Source organism: Dryobates pubescens, chromosome 17 (genome assembly GCF_014839835.1).
Source record: "Dryobates pubescens isolate bDryPub1 chromosome 17, bDryPub1.pri, whole genome shotgun sequence".
Classification (NCBI taxonomy): Eukaryota; Metazoa; Chordata; class Aves; order Piciformes; family Picidae; genus Dryobates; species Dryobates pubescens.
This window is the reverse complement of record NC_071628.1, coordinates 17,699,436-17,722,479: the sequence shown is the minus strand read 5'-3', so window position 1 is coordinate 17,722,479 and position 23,044 is coordinate 17,699,436. Positions and strand designations below refer to the sequence as shown.

The 23,044-nt window shown below is 38.2% G+C and overlaps 1 protein-coding gene across 4 annotated transcripts in view; it reads left to right on the top strand.

Moving 5' to 3' along the window:
• OTUD7A (OTU deubiquitinase 7A) overlaps positions 1–23,044 on the top strand; it is a 104,610-nt gene that overhangs the window by 13,327 nt on the left and 68,239 nt on the right. The gene's annotated exons all lie outside the window — the stretch shown is intronic.

The window sequence follows — 23,044 nt, the reverse complement described above, 5'->3', positions numbered from 1 at the left end:
TTAGATTTGAGTCCACTGGGACATTTATGAGGTTTTATGGTCTGATCTCCTGATACCAGTCAAGCTACAGAATCTGATGGTGGAGTTTCTACTTAAAAATCTATAGCTCTAGTTGGACTATAACATCCCTTACAGAAAAACAACGGCTCCTGGTTTAAAGATAAATACCATGAATGCATAAAAAGTAGCAGCTTTGATCACACAGGTTGGACCTTTGTCCTTTAAAGAAGCTCCTTTGTATTCCCTTTCTCATGACTAGTAGTGAGGTTGAATGAATAGCCTGGTGTGGTTTAAAACATGACTAAGAGAAAATAATTTATTTTTGTATGATAACTGAGCTAACAAATGAGACCAGAGGTAGCTTCAGAGGCCTGCATGTCTAAGTCAGGTTACAGAATTAATGCCAGAAGCTGCTAATGCTGTTGTACAAACTGGCACTAAAATATTTTATATCCAGAATTACCTACTGTGTCCAGTGGGTTGGGGGAAAAAAGTTGGCTTTCTTAGCATCATAAAATGAGACAGCTGTTAAATTTCATGCTCAGCTTCAGTTTATATATGATCACTGAAGATGAATATCTGCCTTCAATAAAGGAGTAGGTCATTAATCTTGAGAGCCGTTCATGCAATCTTTGCAAACACAGAGGCCTTGAGGATAACGTAATTTCAATGAGAGAGCCTGCTAGCTCCTCTGTCAGTGTGTTGTTAATTAGAAGAGAAGGATAGTCTATTAATAAGCATGCATGCTTCCAAACTGAATTGTCACCAATCTGTTTAAAATATTTTGGTTGCCTCTCTCAGATCTTTACTGCTAATGAAATTACCTCCTAAGATTGGGTGTATCTGAAAAGACGCAATACTAGTGCCAGAAACTAAATTAATATGCCATGGGAGCTTTCCTAATGAAATTAATATGGCATTTATAACCTTTTTAGAGAGGCTTTTCAGCATAAAATGAACTCCCATAAGACTAAGATGCTCTTTTTTTGCCCAGGCTTTTATAGTTCTGCCTGTTTCCTTTCATGATACATGAAATGGAAATCATTAAATAAAATGTAATTCTTTGATACCCTTCCATGGATTCATAACTTTTTTGTTATTAATTGTGAACTGCACTTGTAGACTAGTGTTTCATTTTTAAATTGGGTAGGCTGCATTTTTCCAGGAGGTAGCAACAACTAGCAGTATGAAGTTCTCTATTTAAAGAACGTTTTCCATTTTCTAACAAAAGTGCTTTTGTGATTGCAATGCAAAACTCCCATTTGAGATCTGCAGTTAAAAAGTTGAATTGTTTGAACGTTTTTCAGTTTGAGGGAGCTTGGTTTCTTAGTCTTTTCCTTTTTTATTTTTGTTTTGTAAATGGTGAATAAAATTTGCTTAAACTTTTGTAAATAGGTAGCAGTCTTCATAAGGCACAGCATGCTGAGAACTAATGGGAAACTGAGTGTTACAGCTGTCAAGAGGTGAGAGATAAAACTAGTGCATAGTGGAGCTACATTCTGAGGTTTATTTTAGAACTAACTATATTTACATTTTTATTGCACTTGATTCATTTTGCATACTCACTCACTTGCAAGGGGACAACTGCTGGTTTGGGAAGCTTGTGTGGAAAGTTGTGCTGCTTTTTGCTGTGCATCTCTTTTTAGTTACCAATCTGACATCATTGTCCAGGATCCCTGGGCAGCCTCTGCATTCATTTGTCTCCATGCATCTCTGATCTCCAGGATTTTCCCTCACTTTTCAGAGTCTTTTCTGCAGTTACAATCTGTGCTACCTTCTTTCCTGGAACTTTTTTTTTTTTTCCCCCCTGAGACTTCTTTCTGGAAAGTTTTTTCCCCCCTGAATCTAAACAGTGTGCAGAAAGACAATGTATGAGCAGCCTTTTCAGTGCACAGTACCAGTCTTCTGCTGGAGAGTTCAAAATTCACTTGTGGACATTCACCCACAGACATGCACAGAATTATCTACTGCCTGTTAGTATTTGCAATTCAAACTATTCTTTTCACTATGCCCACAACTGATGTACTTTTGCTAAAAGCTATGCTGAGTGCCATCGGGAAAACCTTCATTCACCTCGTCATCATCTCTGCTCTTGACTAATGTGAATACGTAGCTTTTGCATCATTCTTACAGGAACTCAGTTTCTAAGATTACTTGGTAGGAAAGGATTCCAAACATGGAGTGGTGCTGAAACAGGAGGGACAGCATATGACTGTCACTTTACATCTCATATGACAGTTTCAGAGTTTACTCTATTTGAAGTCTTATATAATGTGGGAACTTAACGTGCTGCAGTACTTCACATGACAAACTTCAGGTAGCTTTACAGTCCTTTAATTGTGCAAAAGAATACCCTATCTACTGTATATTGTAGAAACATGCAAAATTTAAAATAAAGGAAGATGGCTTTATAGAGCAAGAAAATGTTTTTCTTCTTGTGAATTCTTATTTTTTCCTTTCCAACTTTGCATGTAACTTTTTATTGCTGACCTTTTCTTTGATGCTTCCTGCATGGTTAATGTGAGGGTGTCCCTTTGCTGAATTGGGGAAGGGTCAAATTTCCCTTCCCTTTCCAGAGTCAGCAATCTGCCTGGCTGTTATGTCATATCTGGAGGTAATGGACCTCAGAAACAGAAAGCATTTGGGGGACTTCAGGGTCCAAAAGCATTGCATACTGTTAGCATTTCAAAAACTTTTCTTCTGTGTAAAATGTGTATTTGAAATAAGTATTAATGGGCTTTCTTGGATTACATTGTAGAAGCAACATGGTACATTCTCTGGTTATTTCTGCATTTCAGGATATGTAGTGGAGAAAATACTTGGAGGAACAGCTTTGGAGATGAGGAAATTTCTTCATTTTCTCATGCTCTTCCATTGCACAGTTTCTTCAGCTTTTGGTTCTGCTGATTTGACTGTTTTATCTGTATGTCCAGTGTTCCCAAGAGAAAACAATGTGGAGTCTGATGTTCTTCTGTTGGTTTAGCATCCTTTTTGCAGCTAACTTATGAAATTTTATTGAGAATGTTTTAGCCAGCTCCAAGAACTGTGCTGCTGACTGAAACCAAAAGAACAGACACAGAATGCAAGCTTACCAGAGTGCTTATCAAAAGCATCTCTGCTGTTTGATTTGATAGGAAATTCAGAAAGTACTTCTCAGGCAGTTACTCAGCTTCAATGGCAGAACCAAAAGAGATGTCCTAATACTTATTTTCTTTTTAGTTTAATCAGTTGGCGAAAAGGGGTCAGGAACTCCTGGAGAAATAAAATGTAATGGTTTATGTAACTATTCGACCTACTAGACATTGGAATAAACTCCCAAGGGAGGTGGTAGATTCCCCTCCATTAGATAGTTTCAAGGCCCAGCTTGACAGGCTGCTGGACCATCTCATTTAAATTATATTCTTACCCTGAAAGGTTGGATTAAATGATCCTTGAGGTCCCTTCCAACCTGGTATTTTACAAATCTATGAAGATAAAACCCACACTCTAGAAGATAAGTCTTCTCTGTATTATCTTACACAGGGGTTTACACACAGTTAGGGTAGAATAAATTACATACATGTGTACATGCCTGTATTTATGTTGACATGTACATACCTCTGTGTGTGTGTATGTGTAGAACAGTATAGCTTCCTGGTTTAGCTGTTCAACATGAGGTTTCTCTTTCAGTTGTCTGTCCTAATCTTGCAGCGGAAAATGGAGTAGGAATGTAGCATATAGTGAAGTTATGGCCTTGCTGACTTCCCAAGGGAGAAGATTTGTGAACCAGTGAGATTATTAGGGACTAAATGATGCAAAGATTTTTTTTTTTCCTGGTCTTCAATGTGGTGTGGGTTTTGGTTTTTTTAACTTTGTTGGGGTTAGTTTAAATGTTGCACCATTGGTGTTTTGCTGGTTGTTTTAGGGGGATTGGATGATTCTCTCTTTTGTTATTCTTCCTTCCCCTCTCCCTCCCCCTTCCCCCTCACCCCCCCCCCCAAAAAAAAAAGCATAATTTAATTCTAGGACCACTGCAGTGTGCTGGTATGAGTACCATAATCATCTCTCCTTTTCTCTCCCAGATCTGAAGCCATTTTTCATGTGAGATATTTTCAGTGTGGATTACCAGTCAGCAAAGCAGCATATGGGCTATTTATTGTTTCAAATAAACAGTCTCATTATTCTTAGCAAAATGCAGCTTTAACTAAGCTATTGCACATAGTTTATCTTGGTTGTGGTAAAGCATCTAAATATGAGGTTTCTTAAAATGTTTTGATGCCAGTGACTTTTTGCTAAGGATTCATGTACAATTTTAGAAATAAAGAGAGAGTCAGCATTTGTTGACAGTTACAGCTGTACCAAAACTTTTTATTGATTTGTTGTTCAACCATAGGAAATGTGAAAATTGTGGGATATAGTAACAGCTTGTCCAGGTGACTTCACCAGTCAAAATTAGAGAATGTAGTAATGCTTACCTAATGGTGGGCAGAATGCTTTATAGATGTTGTGTACAATTTAGTGCATTAGACAAAATGGCAGGTGAAAATCAAGCCTAAATCAAGGGGAATTGGAATCCTGCTGAGTGGTTATGTGGTTATTGGCTTATTGTCTTAAGATCTCTTATTATTAAAATGTTTCCTGCCTCAAAGAATATTTGTGAAACAATCTTACGATAATCACCATCTTGATTGATGGATGCATCAGGTGCTGACTTGCAAATGTTGAATACTAACAACACATCTCTTCTCAGCCTCAGCTAGAGTCAGGTGCTGTAGCCAGGTTGTGTAGTAGCTCCTCATCTTCTAGAAGCAGGTAAAACACAGAGTGCACAGTGGATTGTGTTTTGCATGGCACATAGAGGATAGAAATTAAGTCCCAAGTAGATTTCATGGATGCCGTCTCCGTAATCTGGCTCTGAGGCTGTTTCTTTCTTGCTTGGGAAAGGCAAAAAAAAAAGCTTTCTGTTTCATGGTTCTATTAATAATTTCTCCAAAGAAGAGAAGAGAGAAGGTAACCTGTTGTTGAACAGTGGCTGTTCTACAAGTTCCAATCATTCTCAGGTGTAGTTTACTGAATATTTGGATGGTTTGTGTTCACAGTCGAATTGTACCTTACTCTTCCCTTGATAGATCACTTAACTGAAAAGAAAGGGAGCATATAGGGGGTACTCAGTGGCAAATTTAATAACATTTATGAATATATGTTAGTCAGTTGTATTACTGTCCATGGAAAAAGAAGAATTTGACTTGATTAGCCTGAATAAGCATGCTCTGTTAGTTCCAGAAGATTTTTGATATTGAGAATACTGTGATGAACTGTGAGGGAGAATTTTTAACTCTGGGGAAGATGGACGCATAGAGCCCAGAAAATGAGTGTATGTTAAACCTGTGCCCTTAAACTCAGGACATGAGTTCTGTTGACAGTGATTTATTTTTTCACACAACTAAGTAACTATACTGTCTCTTAAATTAACTGGAAGATACAGATGGTTGACCCCTTAGGCCATTTTAATTTTAGACACCTAAATTTAGAGTTTGGACTCTGTTTTGGAGCATTGAGTTTGAAAGGTTTGGACTGGAAACCCAAGAGCTTCACCCTGTCCCTGTTTGCATTACTATCATCTCTCTAAGCCTCTCTCTCCCGCTGAAATTAATAGCATTTCTCTCTGTCTTGAGATAGTCTCAATTTGCTTTATTCATTTTTCACTCTTTTTGCTTCAGAAAGCATGTGTTACTAAAATCAAATTCTGAATCAGATATGGAATGCAGAGAGTTTCCTCTTATAGTCAGAAATTAGCAACTGGCTGCTGTAGGTGGAGCTTACTATGCATTTATTTAACTGTGCCAAAATTTTCAGTCATGAAGTGGATTAAGAGTTAAAGTTCATGGGAAAATGGGAAAATGGAAAATGTAAATGGGACATTCTGAGTACAACTGAGAATCCTTTGGAACTAACTTTTTTCATTCAGGCAAATGAAAACAGTTTATTTACTTATTTACCCTTTCAGTTTAAGAAGTTACTCTCCCAAGTGAAGTGCCTTTTTTTTTTTTTTTTTTTTTAACTAGTTTATGAAATCAAAAGTCATGTCTAGCATATTTATTGTATGATGATCATTGCCTAGTCCTGGAATGAAACTGGCCCAAGTACTGCAACATGTTCTGAAGAGACACGATAAAGTCTTCCAAAATCAAGCAAGCTGTAAAACTGGGGCTGATAAACCACTTCAGATGGGACAGTTTATTAGGTGTATATCAAGCTGGATGTTACTAAAGGGAGTTTGAGTTAAAAGCCTGAAGAATGTTAATAATATGTGAAGATTTGATTTTTTACAACTAAAGCAGAACATGACTAACACAAACATAATGCTGCACACATTATTACTGGTAGTTTCCAAAACGTTGAAGTGATGCAAAGTCAAGTTGCTCACTGGGTTCATTTTGGGGTTAAGTTGCATGTTCCCATCAATGCTGGGATTGTAAAGTAAAAGTTACAGCATGTAATGAGCCTTTTAGATTTCATAATCAAGAAAACCTCTTCAGATAAAAGAGGGAATTACTACATCTATGCAGAGGAAAGACTGGCAAACCGCTGCCTGTGTTTTGAGGGGGAAATAATCTTTGCACATTTATTTTTCATTGATAGCTCAGCACAATTGCGTATTCATAGAATGGCTTAGGTTGGAAGGGACCTCAAAGATCATCTGCTCCAACCCCACCACCATGGGCATGGACACCTATCAATATGACTTGGTTGCCCAAAGCCTCATCCAGTCTGTCCTTAAACATCTCCAGGGAAGGGGCATCCACAGCCACTCTGGGCAACATATTCTCAAGTCTCAGCCACCCTCGTATTGAAGAATTTCTTCCTAAGATCTGGTCTAAGCCTATTCTCCCTCAGCTTAAAACCACTTTCCCTACTCCTGTCACTAGGCACCATCATGAAAAGTCCTTCTTCAGCTTTCCTGTAGGCTCCCTTCATGTACTGAAAAGCAGCTATAATGTCACCCCAGAGTCTATCCTTATAGGAGAGGTGCTCCAGCCTTCTGATCATCTTCATGGCTCTTCTCTGGGCCAGCTCACTGGACTGCTAAAAAAATGTAGGAGAAAGGTGTTTATGGGAGTTTGGAGGATTTTTACTCTTCTCCTGCAACTTTCTTACAACAACCGAGTGGTTTCTGTTACTATTGGTCAAGCAAAAATGATTTTTTTCATCCCAACTATTTAAATTCCTTCAAGAAATACAAAATATTAGCAAAATTATTAATAAAACCAAAGGAAAAAAATGAAACAATGTATTTTTTAAGCTAGTTTCAATCAATTCTAGCCAGCATCATTATAAAAATTGATATTCTATCCTTTTATAAATCCAGAATGATATTTAAGTCAATCATAGAAGTAATTTAGAAGACAGTAGTGTAATGCAGTGACTTTTGATTGCCTAACTACTCTATACAGTAAGCCAAAGAAATTAATTCAATCATCTCTTGTGTCAAGCCCATGACTTTCATTTGATCTACATAATTAATTTTAGGAAGAATATAAGCACTGATTTAGGAAGTTCAGGTGATGGAAAAACCTATCAGATTCCAGATGGTTAATTAGACCTGTCAGTGAAAATCTAGGGGACTTGCTTCCAGTTTGCTTTATCTAGGTCCAGTTTCCAAGTCATGGATCTTATTATACCATCACTGTGCTAAACTTAAAAAAAAAAAAACAAACCAAAAACCACCTGCAACTGTCAGAAGCTTTTCCCTCTGTTCTGGTAATTTTAGACAATAATTAAATCTCCTCTTATCCTTCTTCTACATAAAGTAAATAGTTTGAGTTTTGGAAAGCTTGTTTTCTAAAAGGCAACTAAACTCAATTTCAGCTCTTATGTCACATGTATGCAGATCACTGCTCCTACAGCACTGGAAACCTGCTCTCAAAGGGAAAAAAACAACTTGCCCTTTAGTTTTAAATACAGACTTCTACAGCCTGATGCAGTCGTGCCTTGGTGTTGCAAACTGCCAGCAGGTTAGTGCGTGGTAGTACAGAACATTTGGGCACTCAGAACAAGGAACCTGGCAGTCACACCTGACAGTCACTGCCAATTTGTTTTCTTTCTGCTCAGTGGCAGTGGCACACTGACAGCTGAGGACACTGTTAAATGGAATTCTATGTTCACCTTGCTTGTTTTAAAACTGAGCTGTCATGCATGGTACTAGATTTTTATTTTAAGCCATTTTCTTTGCTGGGGAGTAGTTAGTACATCTCATAAGAAGGTACAATCTCTTTTCCATTCATAAAGGACAGCCTGAGGCTGATGAGAAAAAAAACCTCAAGTTATAAATATGGACTTGTCCAAACTGCAGAACATTTTCCCTTACTTGCAAGGTCTGTGAGCCTTCACAGATCTCAAATCTCACACATACTTTCCCCCTCCAGAATCTCACAGTTTTGTGAAGGGGCTTCATATTCAAGCCAGATTAACCGGATTTTTCCATTATCTAAATAATATAAAAACATTTAGTGTGCTGTACTGTAGCTGACAGAATCAGATGTTTCTCTAAGAGTGGACAAGGCTGTCTGGAAAGCTGTAAAGTCAACTGTTACTGAGCCTGGAGGGAAACTTGTGTTTTAGTATTCCAAATTAAGTTTAATGATCATAACTCATCGAGGGATTATTTAAATTATTTTCCTTTAAATGATAATAGGGCCATGCAAAAATATTCCACTGGGTAATGACTGCAAGGAAAACCAGCCCTGGAGAAAAAAAATTGAATATATATAAAAGGTAGAAATAGTAAGGCCCCTCTTCCCAGTAAGGAGCAAGAGACTGTATGCTGAAGGACTGTGTGTCCTATGTATGTACATAGGACAGTGGAAAAAAAAATTAACAAGGAGTCTTCCAGCTACTCAAATACCTAATTTGATCCTTTATTCAAAACATCAGAAATACATACAATTAATCACTTGACCCCTCTAAAAAGCCCTTTTTTTCCTCATCTTTAGGAAGGAAACATGTCAAGACCTGTTGGGACTTTGATGTTCCACAAAACAACACACCGCACTACAGCAATGTTCCTTGTCATGTTCTAATTTTTCCTGCTTTTTCATTTAGAGAGATAGTAAGCTGGCAAAATATGTTTCAAGCCTGAAGATAAGAAAATATCTTCCAAAATTAACACTAAAACAGCCAAAGAAACAGAGCTGCTGACTTGGTGAACCAGTACTTCATACAGAATCAGTCTGATAATATATTGTCAGAGATGTAAATATTATCAGAAGATAAACTAGCAAACCAAGTCACCAACATAGAGTTCCCAGTGCCTCTTGGCCTTTGTTCAGTCAATGAAATTGTTGAGAAGACAGATAATCCTTCTGAAATACAGAAAACAAATGAGCAGAGAAGCAGAGAAGAAATTACATGAAAGTTATCAGAAATAGCCTTTTAGGAAATCCTTCATCCAGTTCCTGGAAAGAGAAACAAACAGAAAAAGTTCTGGGGAGAAGAAATTACGTGAAAGTTATCAGAAATAACATTTTAGGAAATCCTTCATCCAGTTCCTGGAAAGAGAAACAAACAGAAAAAGTTCCAGAAACAGAATAGCTACTAAATCAATTTATATTACTGCAGTAGCTACTCATTTATTTATTAAAGGTTTCATTAAATAGTAAGTTGCTAAATTCCTTTCCCTGCTAAATGATAAAGTCTCCAAAAGCTCAGTGTTTTTCTGTTGTATGAGGAACATCTTTGACCACAGCTGTAGCTCAGCTTTTGGAAAGCAAAAATTACAAGTGTAGATCCAGCAGTGGAAAGCTGTATGAGGTTTTTTTTCAGAGACTTCTCCCAAGTGAAAGCAAACCCTGTTGTCAGAAAGGAGCATTTTGGGCAGAATCCCTCTCCACCTCTCTCATCAGGAGCAGTAATTTCTAGAGTATTGCATCAGTAGTTACTTGCTTCACTAACTGAAAAAAACCTAGTTTAGCACATAAATCCAAACCACATTCTCAGACACCCCATGGCAATTATACCCTCAAATGCTGTAGACAAGACATACATGAGAAAGACCAAAAAATTCGGACAGATCAATAACCTTTTTAGCAAAATAAGTGTCTCATTAATTATCAGATTTGTACACAGCTACTCAGTTGCATAGATTCCTGTAGAGACACTACACAGAATTTACTGGACTTCTAGATGCAAACTTGCAGCCCAAATGGCCACATTGCAATGAGATTCAGGTTTGAATAATGAAATTGACTAAACCCCCCCCCAAAATCCCCCAGATAACTGAATGACATACTGTACAAGAACGTTTTTCAAAACATACAAAAGGTTTTGAAACCTAAAGAAAAGGAGATGGTAAAGTACTCAACCACACGTTTATACTTCTATTTTTGAAGTATCTCTCCCATTGTTGTGAATACCTTTTGCTACTATTTCCATATGGCATACTTTCAGAGAGCTAGAGTATGAAATATTGTAGGGGTTTGTATTTCTACCTAATTTATCATTTCATTCTCCATTATGTGGAAATTTCCTCTGTCAAGGCTGATTGTTTCTCAAAAGACATCTTATCAAACTCAACAGCTCCTCCTTAAGTAAAACCACACCAATGAGTTCAGAAACCTTGTGTTCTCAGTATTTTAAATTCCTTCAGATTTTGCCATCTGGGTTGTGCCCAGTTCTGTGGCCTCCAACGCAAGAGAGACACAGACCTGCTGGAGTGGGTCCGGAGGAGGCCACAAAGATGGTCAGAGAACTGGAGCATAGGCTGAGAGAATGGGGGCTGTTCAGCCTGGAGTGGAGAAGGCTCCAGGAAGACCTTATAGCTACATTTCAGCATCTGAAGGGGACCTACAGGAAGGCTGGGGAAGAACTGTTTAGAAGGACTTGCAGTGGTAGGATGAGGGGCAATGGTTTGAAACTGGAGCAAGGTAGATTTAGGGAAGTGGTTGAGGCTCCACACCTGGAGATGTTCAGATGATGTGACCCTGGGCAGTATGATCCAGTTAGAGATGTCCCTGCTTACTGCAGTGGAGCTGGACAAGATGACCTTTCCAAGCTGATTTAATCTGTAAAGAAAGAAGAAAAATCCTGTCCCATGCCTTCAAAATAAAAAAACATTACAAAAGTATATGGGAATATAGTAGTACATATTTTTATATATATGCTTGTAAATATACTTGCTTTCCTTAAGAGCTTATGTTTCTATGATATTCTGAGTGGATGTTCCTAAATTCTTGACATAAATATGGATACAAGGGAGGAATATCCAAGTTCTATGTCATGTAGCTGATCTATGTCCATTACGTATATCGTACCTTCTACCATCTGTCTGCTGGCACACTGCATGGGTATAATAACAGGGGAAAATTCCAGTAAACTATAAACAGCACGCAGTAGTTATGATGGTTTTCTGATCAGGTGCTCCTAGACTTGCTAAGGATATTTTAAGCCTGTTTTCATTCAATAATATGCTAGTTCTTTAAATGTGTTGTAATAGCTAAGCATTGTTTTAAACTGAATGCGAGGAATTTAGAGATTCTAGAGTGTCCAAAAGTAAAATTGGAGCAATTAATGTAAAAGCATAGAAAACAGATTATATATGGCTATATATAAAGATCTGTATTATGCTAATTATCTGCTTTTGAAAACAAGTTCAAGGGTTCAGCTGAGATCACCACTGAAAAACTTACTCAAGCAGGGCTCTTTCACAGGAAATTTTGTATGATCGCAAGCAGCCAGTTCAACTTTACGTTATCTGACTGAGGAACTTCACTCTCTATTTAGATAAAAACTCCATAATTTTTTGTTGTGTTTTTGTGTGTTTTACTAAGTCAACAAAAGGAAGGAAACACAGGCTTGAGGGAAATTCCATTCTAATTTTTGTTTCTGTTCTTTTCTATGTAGGTTGTTCAAGATGACTTGTTTTTCTTGTTGCAGCATATAAATTTCTTTAATAGTAGCTTTAGCATAGCTACCTAGAGACTGATCAGCAATTTTCAGTAACTTGATTAGATGACCTGTCCAAGTCAGGTAGCACTGCAGTATTTTTGGATCTAAGTGCTTACATCCCTCAACTGAGTCTGACAAATGTCTTCAAGGTCAAGAAAGAGAAGTATTGCTCAGGTAGATTGTGAGTCTGCAAGCTGTTCTATTTGGCTGTGATTGTCTGTGCATTTGGAATAGTCCACGGGGGACAGGATTACCAATGGAGTAAATCCTGGCCTTCCCTGAGTACAAATATCTATGGTATTAATATTTGCTATCTGTATTAATTCAGTAGCAAAGGCCTTTGTTCAGCTGCTAGATGTGGAGTGAAGATTTTGAAAAAGGAGAATACTGACTGCATTGCATCATTTGCTTTTGAGGATGAAGCTGTGCTCTATTTTTCTCCTCATTGATAAACATAAATAAAGCTTTAAAGTTTAAGGTAAACTAAAACCCAATAAAAGCAGCATTATAAATGAGCAGATTTTGCCATCTGTGTTCTGAAAACTTCAGAGTCCTACAGAGACAATTCCTCCCTCCTGAAGCCCGTGTCAGAGTGACCAAATCAATAAAGTTCATCTTGTACCTAAAAAGAGCTTTCTGTCCTGTTTCAGTCGTTTGCTCTCTGGGATACTGTAGATTTGTGTGTCTGGCAGTTGTGTGAGGTTGGTTCTTGTCTGGGTGCTTTGTGAGACATTTGGATGATTGCCTGGGAATTCCTGTAATGGCTCTAATCAGACTATGGGACATTCAGTTAGAGTCATAGTTCCTCTGGAGCTATAGATGCACAGAAATCTTTTTTCTTTGGTGTCATGCGTTCAGGTCAGATCTATCATGCATGTGCAGTAGGAGTTAACTTGCCAATAAATCTGGCTTGCACAAGACACAGTACTTTGCCTCCCATCTGACCTAAACACTGTGTTTGGTTTTGTATCAGGAAAATACTAAATGGCAATGTAAGACACTGTTAAAGGTTTCTTCCCATATTCAATTTTCAATGCAGCAGCTTCTAGAGAAACGAACTAGAAATAATGTGAGTGCAGAAGGGACCATATTGCGGTAGGCAGCATATGGACCAAGTCAGTCTTCTGCTTGGTGCCAGCTGGAATAGGACAGCAAATGTTAAGGAGATGATCCAGTAGATGTATGTAAGTGCAAGGCAGCAATGAAATTGAATCTGCTTGACATAGCCATGTGGTTATCAATGACTGACCAACCAGCCAGCCCTGGACCAATGTCTCTCTTCAGGGAGACACCCCTTTCTTGTAGTCTATAAGGTTCTAGTTGAGTGGTGGCATTTTAGGTTTTGAATTCTCATTTGGCTGAGGTTAAATGTCATTGCCCTCATTTGCTTCCTTGAGTTATTGTAGTGATTCTTGTCTGGTTTTAGCTGCTTTGAAAACACAGGGTTTTGTTACGCTTCTCTTTTGGGGATTTCTAATGCTTTGGGAGTGACAGTGTCCTGTAAAAATAATAGTGACTAGGAACTGATGAGACAGTGAACACAAACTGAAACACAGGAGCCACTGTCTGAACATCAGGAAACACCTTTTCACTGTGAGAGCCACTGAGCACTGGCACAGCTTACCCAAAGAGGTTGTGGAGTCTCCATCCTTGGAGATTCTCAGAAGCTGGACACAGTCTTGAAAACTAGGTGTCTTTGCTGGAGCAAGAGGGTGACCTCCAGAGTGCCCTGCCAATCTCAACCATTTTGTGATGGTGATTCTCTGAAGTCATTTGATTCTGAGCCCTCCCCCAAACCACTCCCCATTACCCCCCAAAAAACCCCACTTTACCCTGTTATGTGAGCAAAGATGTAATTTCAGAGGTGGAAAAAACACTCCTGAATCTAGAAACCCGTTATATGTGGGAAAAAACTTCTACAGGTTCTTGAGAAGCACAGATCAAATCATATGCACAATTTTGGGTTTCCCAATCTATTTTTTTATTCTGAATGCTTGGTCTGCACTGAGCAGCACCAGCCATCAGGAAAATCTGTCCTACACAGTACATCTCTGCTAGGAGTTTTCTGAAGCTATTTGTGATGCTTAAAATGCTCTGCCAGCAGTGATCTACAGCGTGCCCTGAAGTCTGCTGAAGGTTAGGATGTGATACCCCTTTTCTGCCATGTTGTTGCCCTGACATATTACCTGTTTGACACCTTTGATAGGTGAACATCTAAAAACAGACCATTAATTTTTGTTTTGTTATTTTCTGTATTGGGTATCTTGTTCTATTCTTACAGTGGATTTTTCAGTTTCCATTGGACAGTCAGTAGGAAGCATTACCATTCCCATATATCAGGGAAGTTCCCAGTTGGACATTAGGGCTCATTTTGCCAGGCACTGTTACTGCTTTGTTATAAAGGGAATCATTTAAAACAGCATTGCAAACTTCTTTGTGCTGTTTGGTATAATACTGTAACTGTGGAATACTTGATACTCTGTTTATGGTCACTTGCACTGTTCTGACTCAAGCCTATAGCTTGATTCGCTTTCAGTTACAAGTGCTGTTATGTTTTCTGACTGCTAAAATTGGGTCTGTTTTTTCCTGTGCTGCCCCATGTCCTTCTATTCAGTAATGCAGTTGCTCAGTTGGGGATTTTAGGCAGAGACTCTATTCTATTCTTAACTTGAACAGCTTTTCTGCAGGATGACAGTCTTTCTGCTGGATGTTAGGCTGTATGCATTGTAGATGCATTTTCATTTTATTCATATGTAAAGATGCTCTTTCAATATTGTTATGGAACACCTTTGTATTTTCTGGAAGGATGATGCATTTTGCTGAAGTTTACAAATTATATGTAAGTTGTGGCATGTGTGATTCATTAGTCAATGGACAATATAAAAGTCTTCTAGCTAGTATGCAGGATTAGTTTTCTTCTAGTGAAAAGACAGAGTTGATGAAACTTGCTAGGTAAACATTTTGGGAATGTATTTGACTTTGAGCCCAATTCAGTCACTAACAGTCAGCATCAATTCCCCTTCCCCCCACCTTAGATTGTGATATCTTCCAACCTGGTCTGGTCTAGTCCTGTCCTATTCTATTCTATTCTGTTATTAGTGTTATCAGAGCATAGTGGGTTTATATCACACTTTTTGTTCTTTGTAAACAGTCCAAAACTCATCACTGCCCCAACAGTTATGCTTACACTATTTCAGACAGAAAGGATAAAAACAAAATAAATCCTTATCAAACTGATATGCAACCCTCCCCAAAATATTTATCTATAAACCAATACATACCATCACACTCAGTTTAGAGTGAGTTGTTATGTTGAAAAGTTGAGCTTACTTAAATTGCTTGTTAATTATATATTCACAATGGTTTTGAATTACTTTGACCTATACTTCTACCAGTTTCCAAAGATCTTGTATTTTTAAATTTGACTCTGTACAGCATTTTGTAGGTCATTATTTTGTCACTACATTAGGTGGCTGTATTTGGAAATGTTGTATTTGGTTATTTGGAAGACTTCTTGGTACAATCTCAGGTGCTTCAAAAGTACTTCTGAACACCTGATGGTATATGCATGGTATATATATTTTGAGTGCAGCTGGCAAAGGAGCAACCCTGAATGGGATCAAGTTTAAGAGACATGGCAGAGTGTTACTTTTCTCCACATTGGCAATGGCATGTGTGACAGATACGTCTGAGCCACTGTAAAGGGTTGGGGAAGGTGTGACTTATTTTTGAAACTCTTGCCTTTAGTCATCCCCAGCTCTGTCCCAGTATGCTTTTGTAATTTTATTTGTAAAAATTACTAAAACAAGTCATTTTTCAAGATCTTGTGGGTTAAATAAAGGCATGATATCAATGGTGATGGAAGGCTTCTGAAATTACATGAAACATAATTATCTTCTAATATATTTTATAGATAATCATTTTTTTTCTAGTTGCATTTTTATGCTATACTGCTTAATGTACATGACATAAACTAGAAGGGGGAGTCATTCCTGGAGGGGTTTAAAAACCATGTAGAAGTGGCGCTGTAGGATGTGGTGTAATGGTGACCTGGTGTAGTGGTGACCTGGCAGGGTTCAAGTTGATGATCTTAAAGTTCTTTTCCAACACAAAGTATTCTGCGTGATACATGTCCTGTGTTTAAATTTGACTTGTTTCTGCCAGAGAAAGAAGAGGAGAATTGATAAGTTTAGGGGGAAGAAAGCTTGATTGATAACATGGAATATTCTCTAGAAAACGTCTTGCTGGTTTCTGCAGCACATATTTTAAAAACAAATGAACAGAAAGGCAAGGAAACTAATGAATGAAGAATTGTTTACTACCTAAGATAACTTTTTAATTTGTGGTTTGTTTTTTTTTATTTGTTTGTTTTAATGAATGCCTCTTAATTTTTGGTAGAAATTAATAAAGCAAGCACATTTGTTATAAACATCTTTCCCATCCCCTGCCCTCAAATTATGGAACTTCTTTTCTCTTTCTTTGGCTAAAACATCTGGGGCTCAGCAGATTAAGCTTGTGGATAAATTAAATGAAATGTTACATTTCTGCATTGTCAGATATAAGTCAGCTGCTGGTAAGAAGAATATTAAATAAATCCTTCAGGCTTTAACTGCATGGCTTACAGCAGGGTTAATGACAGATGTTTATCAAGTTCTGTATTTTGAATTGACAGCTTATCCCAAGTGAAAAAACCCCACAACACAACAAACCAAAAAGTGGTGTTAGTGATGTTAGTTGAAGTATGTGTGTTAGTACCTATATAAATACACCATTAGTATATAGACATGTAGATAACATAGATCCAGTACAGATAATACCTATTTTGTTTAACTTATCTTGTTTAACATATTTGTCAGCAATATGGACAGTGGCATTGAGTGCACCCTCAGCAAGTTTGCTGACAACACCAAGCTGTGTGGTGTGGCAGACACGCTGGAGGGAAGTGATGCCATCCAGAGAGTCCTTGACAGGCTGGAGAGGTGAGCCCATGACAACCTCATGACGTTCAACAAGACCAAGTGCACGGTCATGCATCTGGGTTGGGGCAATCCCAAACACCAATACAGGCTGAGCAGTGACTGGTGCAGAGGGCTTGGAACTAGATGATCCTTGAGGTCCCTTCCAACCCTAACAATTCTATGATTCTATTTTAAAATGTCTGTACTTTTCTTGGTAAGCTGATCAAAAATAGTAGCGGATGCAGGGGGATGTCGCTTTTACGGGGTGACAGCTGACAAAAAAGACCATGTTTAGGGACTGAAGTAGGCAACTAAACTAGAAAGAATTATCTTTTTCTTAGAATTTTTCATAAAATGTAGATCCTATCTATGGAAAAATATGACTTCAGCTGAAGTCTGGAGAAGGGAAGGCTCTGAGGAGACCTAATTGTGGGCTGCCAGTATCTTAAGGGGGCCTACAAGAAAGGTGGACTTTTATGGTGTCAGGTAGTGACAGGACTAGGGGGAATAGAAAAGGAAAAAAAAACTATATTATATATATATTATAAATGTATAATGTAATTATAAAAGAAATAGATTATAATCTTACATGCCTAACTATCTAGCATGACATTTAGGTCTTTTCAGTCTCTGGCAAGGTTACTTTTATTGTAGTTTTGGTGCTTCATAATGTTGCCTTCCTTAAACCTTGCTAAAGATCAAATTCAGTAAAGACAAAAATATCAAGAGGTGGAGTATTCAACATACTGTTATTTTATCCTAATTTCTCTCAGTGGTTTAAGACATGAAGGAAGAGGGTGGGGTTAGGAGATTGGTTTGATTAATAGGTTGGTTGATTTTTAAGATGTGTTTTGATACCAGCTACTGTACAGATAATGTTTGTGTCCTATACAGCAGAGCAGATCTCTTAGTAAGAAAACTTACAAAATACACTGTGTGTATATTGGCAGCTTTCAGTCACAGATTACATCTGTCAGTAAGTGTTACAGTATTTTTCATATATATAGGTTTGTGTCTGTATGTATGTATATATATTTAATCTATTGAAGTTGTAGTTTGTTTGGTTTTTTCCTAGGTGATAAAGTCATGTAAGAACCCACTTTGTGGAAAAAATGTTTTTCCCTTAGTTGTCAAATATGACAGTTGCTCACAAATACTGTACAGTACAAATGAGAGCAGCAAAATATACTTCTTAGAGCTATTACTGTGTGTTTATGTATTTTGGATTCTAAAATGCTATAGCTGATTTCAGAGCTGAGTGCAGATGTATCTGGCCTAGACGTTGTGGCTCAGATGAGAGAATTAATTAGATGAGGAATTCTAGGGCTGGATTATGTGAAAAGAAAGTGAATAATTTTTTTTTCAGTTGATATGTTAAGTTCTTTATAAGATTAGTGTAATTATTCCCATCTAACAGGTGTAGAAACTGATACAGAAAAGTGACGTTACCTAAGTTTGAAGGAACCTTTTGAAACTCATGCAAAACAGAAAGCTAAGAGTACCAAGCCTATTAATTTAACTGCACTGTGGGTGTCTGTGGGGCTGCAATTAAGCATCTCCCCCTGCTGTCAGGTGGATGAGCAGCTTCCTAACATTCTGAGGTCAGCTCTGTTTATGGATAAATGTCTGCTACACTTTAAATGCAGCTGTTACTTGAAAAGTGCATGTTCCAGTAAATTCATTACCTACTTCACAGTGTTTAGGTGTGCTTTAAATTCCTGAGATTTCTTCTTCTACCCCTTTCCACTTAAGTAAAGTTTTACCTTTACCTGTGATGGCTGGAAACACTGAGAGAAAGGTGGGGGGTAGAAAAAGGGAGAGAAAGGTTTGAAGCAAATGTTCTTTCATGTCCCACTGAAAGGCAAGCTGACTCCTGATGTCTCAGGATGTGCAAGCAGGAGCAGAAGAATAGAAGTGTGTGAGCAGAGGTGAAGAACTGTCATTGGCCTCCACTACTAAGTAGGCAGAGTAGTCTGATGTCATTGTGACCATAGGAACAAAAAAACCCCACAGAGATCCTGGGCTTGATTACGTCAGTTCATAGAATTGGCTTTGCTTTCTTTTTTGCACTCCCAGCTTTGATGCAAAAACTGATGTAAATGGAAGCACACTTATAACCATAGAATCATTTAGACTGGCAAAGAATGAGACCACTTAATAAAAGTGCAAACCAGCCACGTTGTGTTTTTTTTAGCTTCAGAGAAGATTCTTTGTTGTTGAAGGCAGCAGTGATTCTGCCACTCATTTCAGTGAGTACCTTTGACAGTTGACTGGATGTCATTCAGCTGGTCTGGTAGAGACATATTTCTGTCTTCTTATGCTGCTTCTAGCACTCCATAGCTGAAGTGGAAAATTTTACTTCTTCATCCTCCTTTACATGTACACAGGAACTTGAATAGAGAAGAATGGAAATCCTCAATCATTTTAATGCATCGAAATGTGCAAATAAATTTCCTTTTTTGTTGCTGAACTTCCTGCTTATTCTGACAGTGTATAAGAGAATTTAAATGGGTTGTACTGAGAATGCATATTGAAGCAGGATTCCCAGCTTGCTTCAGTGAAGGGCTTTGGCTCAGTTAGAGCACCTCAGCTGGATGGTGCTCAAACATCTGCTATTGGTCTTTTGCAGCTTGTTTCAGGAACATGGGTTAAAAAAGGTGAATTCTTACAGAGCTATTTACAATATGAGAGTTTGAATCTGTTTTGATGTACATTAACGATACATGAATATTTATTGTGAATATGAATATATACATGAATATATATTATGATTAAGTTACCTTGGAGTTTACTCAACTTCTGTTTGTGTTGCAGAATTTGTAGGCTCTCTCTGCTAAATGTTAGGTATTAATGTAAGACTGGTTAGATTAAATCTGAATTTCATGCTTTACCAGCATAGTTTGGGAATTGTTTAGAATGTGATTTTGGCAGTTACCAAAAAAGTGTATACTGAGTAATGCTTGTGATAAATGGGAACCACTTAGGGTGTTGTGAAGAGACTATAGGTTAAGCACATGAAAAATAGCAGTAATAACTATTTTCCAGGACTGTAAGCTGTTTCTTTAGTATAATTGCAGATATGAAGGAAACAGGTCAGTCTTGGAGAGGAACTTAGCATTGTGAAGAAGTGCATGCTGGGCCCTTTTGCCACCAAAAGGCTGTGACCTTGTAAGCATAAAACATTTGTTTATCACACTTAGCTGAATTGCTGGGCATTTGTCCTTTCAAACTCTCTCATGCCTGTGCTCAAAAAAGTGGAATTGGTTTAAATTGTGTTTCTTATGCTATAAACCCAGAATATTATTCTGTTAATATCATACTAAAATCAACAGACAATTCCATTGTTTACAATAGAAAGTAATTTTGTGTAGTTAATGCTCAAATTAGGAAAAAAGCAGCTGTCTACAGAAGGGATAGAAATTTTTATTTCCTGAAGTATATAGGAAAGGTTTATATTTGTTAAAAGAAAGGAGGGAAGGGGGAGAAGGAAAGAAGCAAGCATTCAGATTTCCGTGGAAGCTCTGTGTTTATGTAAAGCACAGCAGCTGCACTGCAAACTCCCCTCTCTGGATGACCTCAGTCCTGAACAAGACAGACTGTTCTGGGTGCAGGTGTGATTACTGAATTATTTGTTCTGTTTTAGTGTCAGTCAGTTACAGTGAGGTATTCTGGGTAAAATTTGGATTCACTGAATAAAATGAATTGGTATATTTGGTATTCCACAGTTCGCTGTGTGCCTTCCTGCTATTGCAGAAATAGTTTATTTTATTCTGTTGAATTACATTAGTTAAATAGGACAGACAAGAGGAAGTGAACCCAGCAACAACCTCTGAATATATCAGGCAGGCAGAACAGCAAGATTGGACTGGAGACAGTGCAGGACAAAAGAGCTAGTTTTGACAGCTGACTTGTGATCTTTTTGAAGAGTTTTATATATGCTGTTTGAATTGGGAATTTTAAGTTTGTTCAGGAGAAACAGAGCTGTTAAATGTGCTCACTTCTAATGCATGTGTATGCAGTCAGCCTTGGTTCAAACTGGACTGATCTTGTCAACCTGTCAGGGGTTAGCTAAGCTACCTTAAATCATGTTGGCCTTTGCCAGGTGTCAGTACCTTTATATGTTCCATGTGCATTTTATCTCCTGTCAGTTTATGAAGTTTTATAGAAAGACCCTCTTCCTTCATTTGTGTTTTGTGTAGACTGCCAAGGAGTATGACTGTACATGCTGATAACATGGCTACTTCACTCATATTTGTTTCCAACCAAACAAGTCCAATCAGATATGGGGAAGCTTGGTTCTCAAAAGTCTGATTTTATTTATTTGTTCATAAATGTGTGTAGAATGTAGGCTTTTTGGTGTCTTGGAAGAGCAGGTCAGCAGGTCCTTCTAGAAAGATGGATGTAGTTTCCTGCAAATCATTATTCAGATATTCAGCTTTGGCAACCATTAAAAAGAGAACTATGGCTTCAGCAGCTAAATCCAGCTCACACTTGTAAGAGGTTCTCCCTTTTGTCACTTGAAAAGTGATAAAGAGAGGTATTGCTTTAATCCCATAAGGGTTACGGAGAATGGTGGCAATAGCATTGCCCTGCGTTTGAGAAGTCAGTGTTCTGTGGATCCACCATCCTGTTACTGCTCTGTAAAAACCACCATACTGGCATGAGTGGCTTCAGGTGAGGCACAGAGCATTAGTACTGAAATGTCTTGGAGAATTTTATAAAGTGTATTTTAAAGTAAGTCAGCATTAAGATTCCTGTGCAAACTCAAACACTGTGTGCTTTATTAAGCAAGAAATAGATGAAAAATGGAAGTTTGCTGAGACTGATTTTGCTGGTTATTGTTTCTGACCCAGTGCAATTTCTTTAAATAATCTGACTCCAACTGAAGACATGCAGAGAAACAGATCAAATATCTCTGAGGGTTTAAGAAGGGTGTTAGGTGACTCATGAATGATAAACTGGCCTGATTGGCTGGTCCAGTGAATGTGTAATCCAGTGCATTTGCAGTATGGTGTAGATCTTTTGAGCTAAGAATTGTCTGTTAGTTGTTTTCCACCTTCAGGAGCAGAAAGCTCTTCCTCATGAAACAGGTAATGCATCCACAGTCAAACTTTGAAAGATATCAACATTTCTAATAGTGGAAAGTAGTTGAAGAGGCATTTGGCAGGGTCAGACAGCTCAAGCACCACCCACTGCTGTTGGTATTAGGAGCAGTGAGACACTGGTAAACAGCTGATACTTCTCTGAGTCATTCATTCTGCTGTTCCCACCTCATTACTCTGTCTAGGGTGTGTGGGTGGCCAGGTACATTTCTAGGCAAGGAAGTCATTAAAATTGATGTCACAAATCGTAGTCATGTTAGGGGGGAGAAGGGACATGGGTGCATCCTTCTCTTACCTATTTTAAAGTCTTTATGCACTCATCTGCCTGATGTATGTGACCACCAGTAAAAAGGGTAGGGAGGCAACATATAGATGGCCAGTTATTGTGCCTCACAAGGATACAATAGCTTCTCTCCTTAGTCTCACTAACTTTCTCTGATAGCATGCCAAGTATTAGGCAACAAACCCATATTAAGGGCTGGGAAGGATCTTCCCAAAAGAATGCAGACCTACAAATGCATTTATCTCCTTTCTCATGTGTAGATGCAAGTTTTAGGTTAATGGGGATTGGTCTGATGCACTGAGGGTGTAAAGGTTAGATGTGATATGGTTAGAAACATGCTGAACTTTAGCAGATAATGTGGCTTGTACCTGAATCACTTCTGCCTCCTATGGAGGACTGAGGTGCCATTGTATAGTATCTAGGGTGTATCACTTGCAGCTTGATGAGGGTCACGAGTTAGCTTAGAGTTAGTGGTGTCCTAGCCCTTCTGCCCTACTAGCTTCTGTGTATGTTCTTACCATCAGTGTTGGACACTTTGCTTCTGTAAAAAGTTCCTCCGTGTAGCAACTTTTGCTGAGTTAGCTTGAAATTACAGTAACCTGTAATAGTGTCCTGTATATGCTCTTTTGTTAGATTGTATAAGGTAGAGCAGAGAGCCATCCTGCTTGTTTTCATAACAGATTCTGACATGTCTGAGGCCAGGGTGGCCAGCTGAAAAAAGACATAGGAACACCCCAGTAAGTGTGATAGTGCCATTCAGACCTGCACCAATTTTAGGC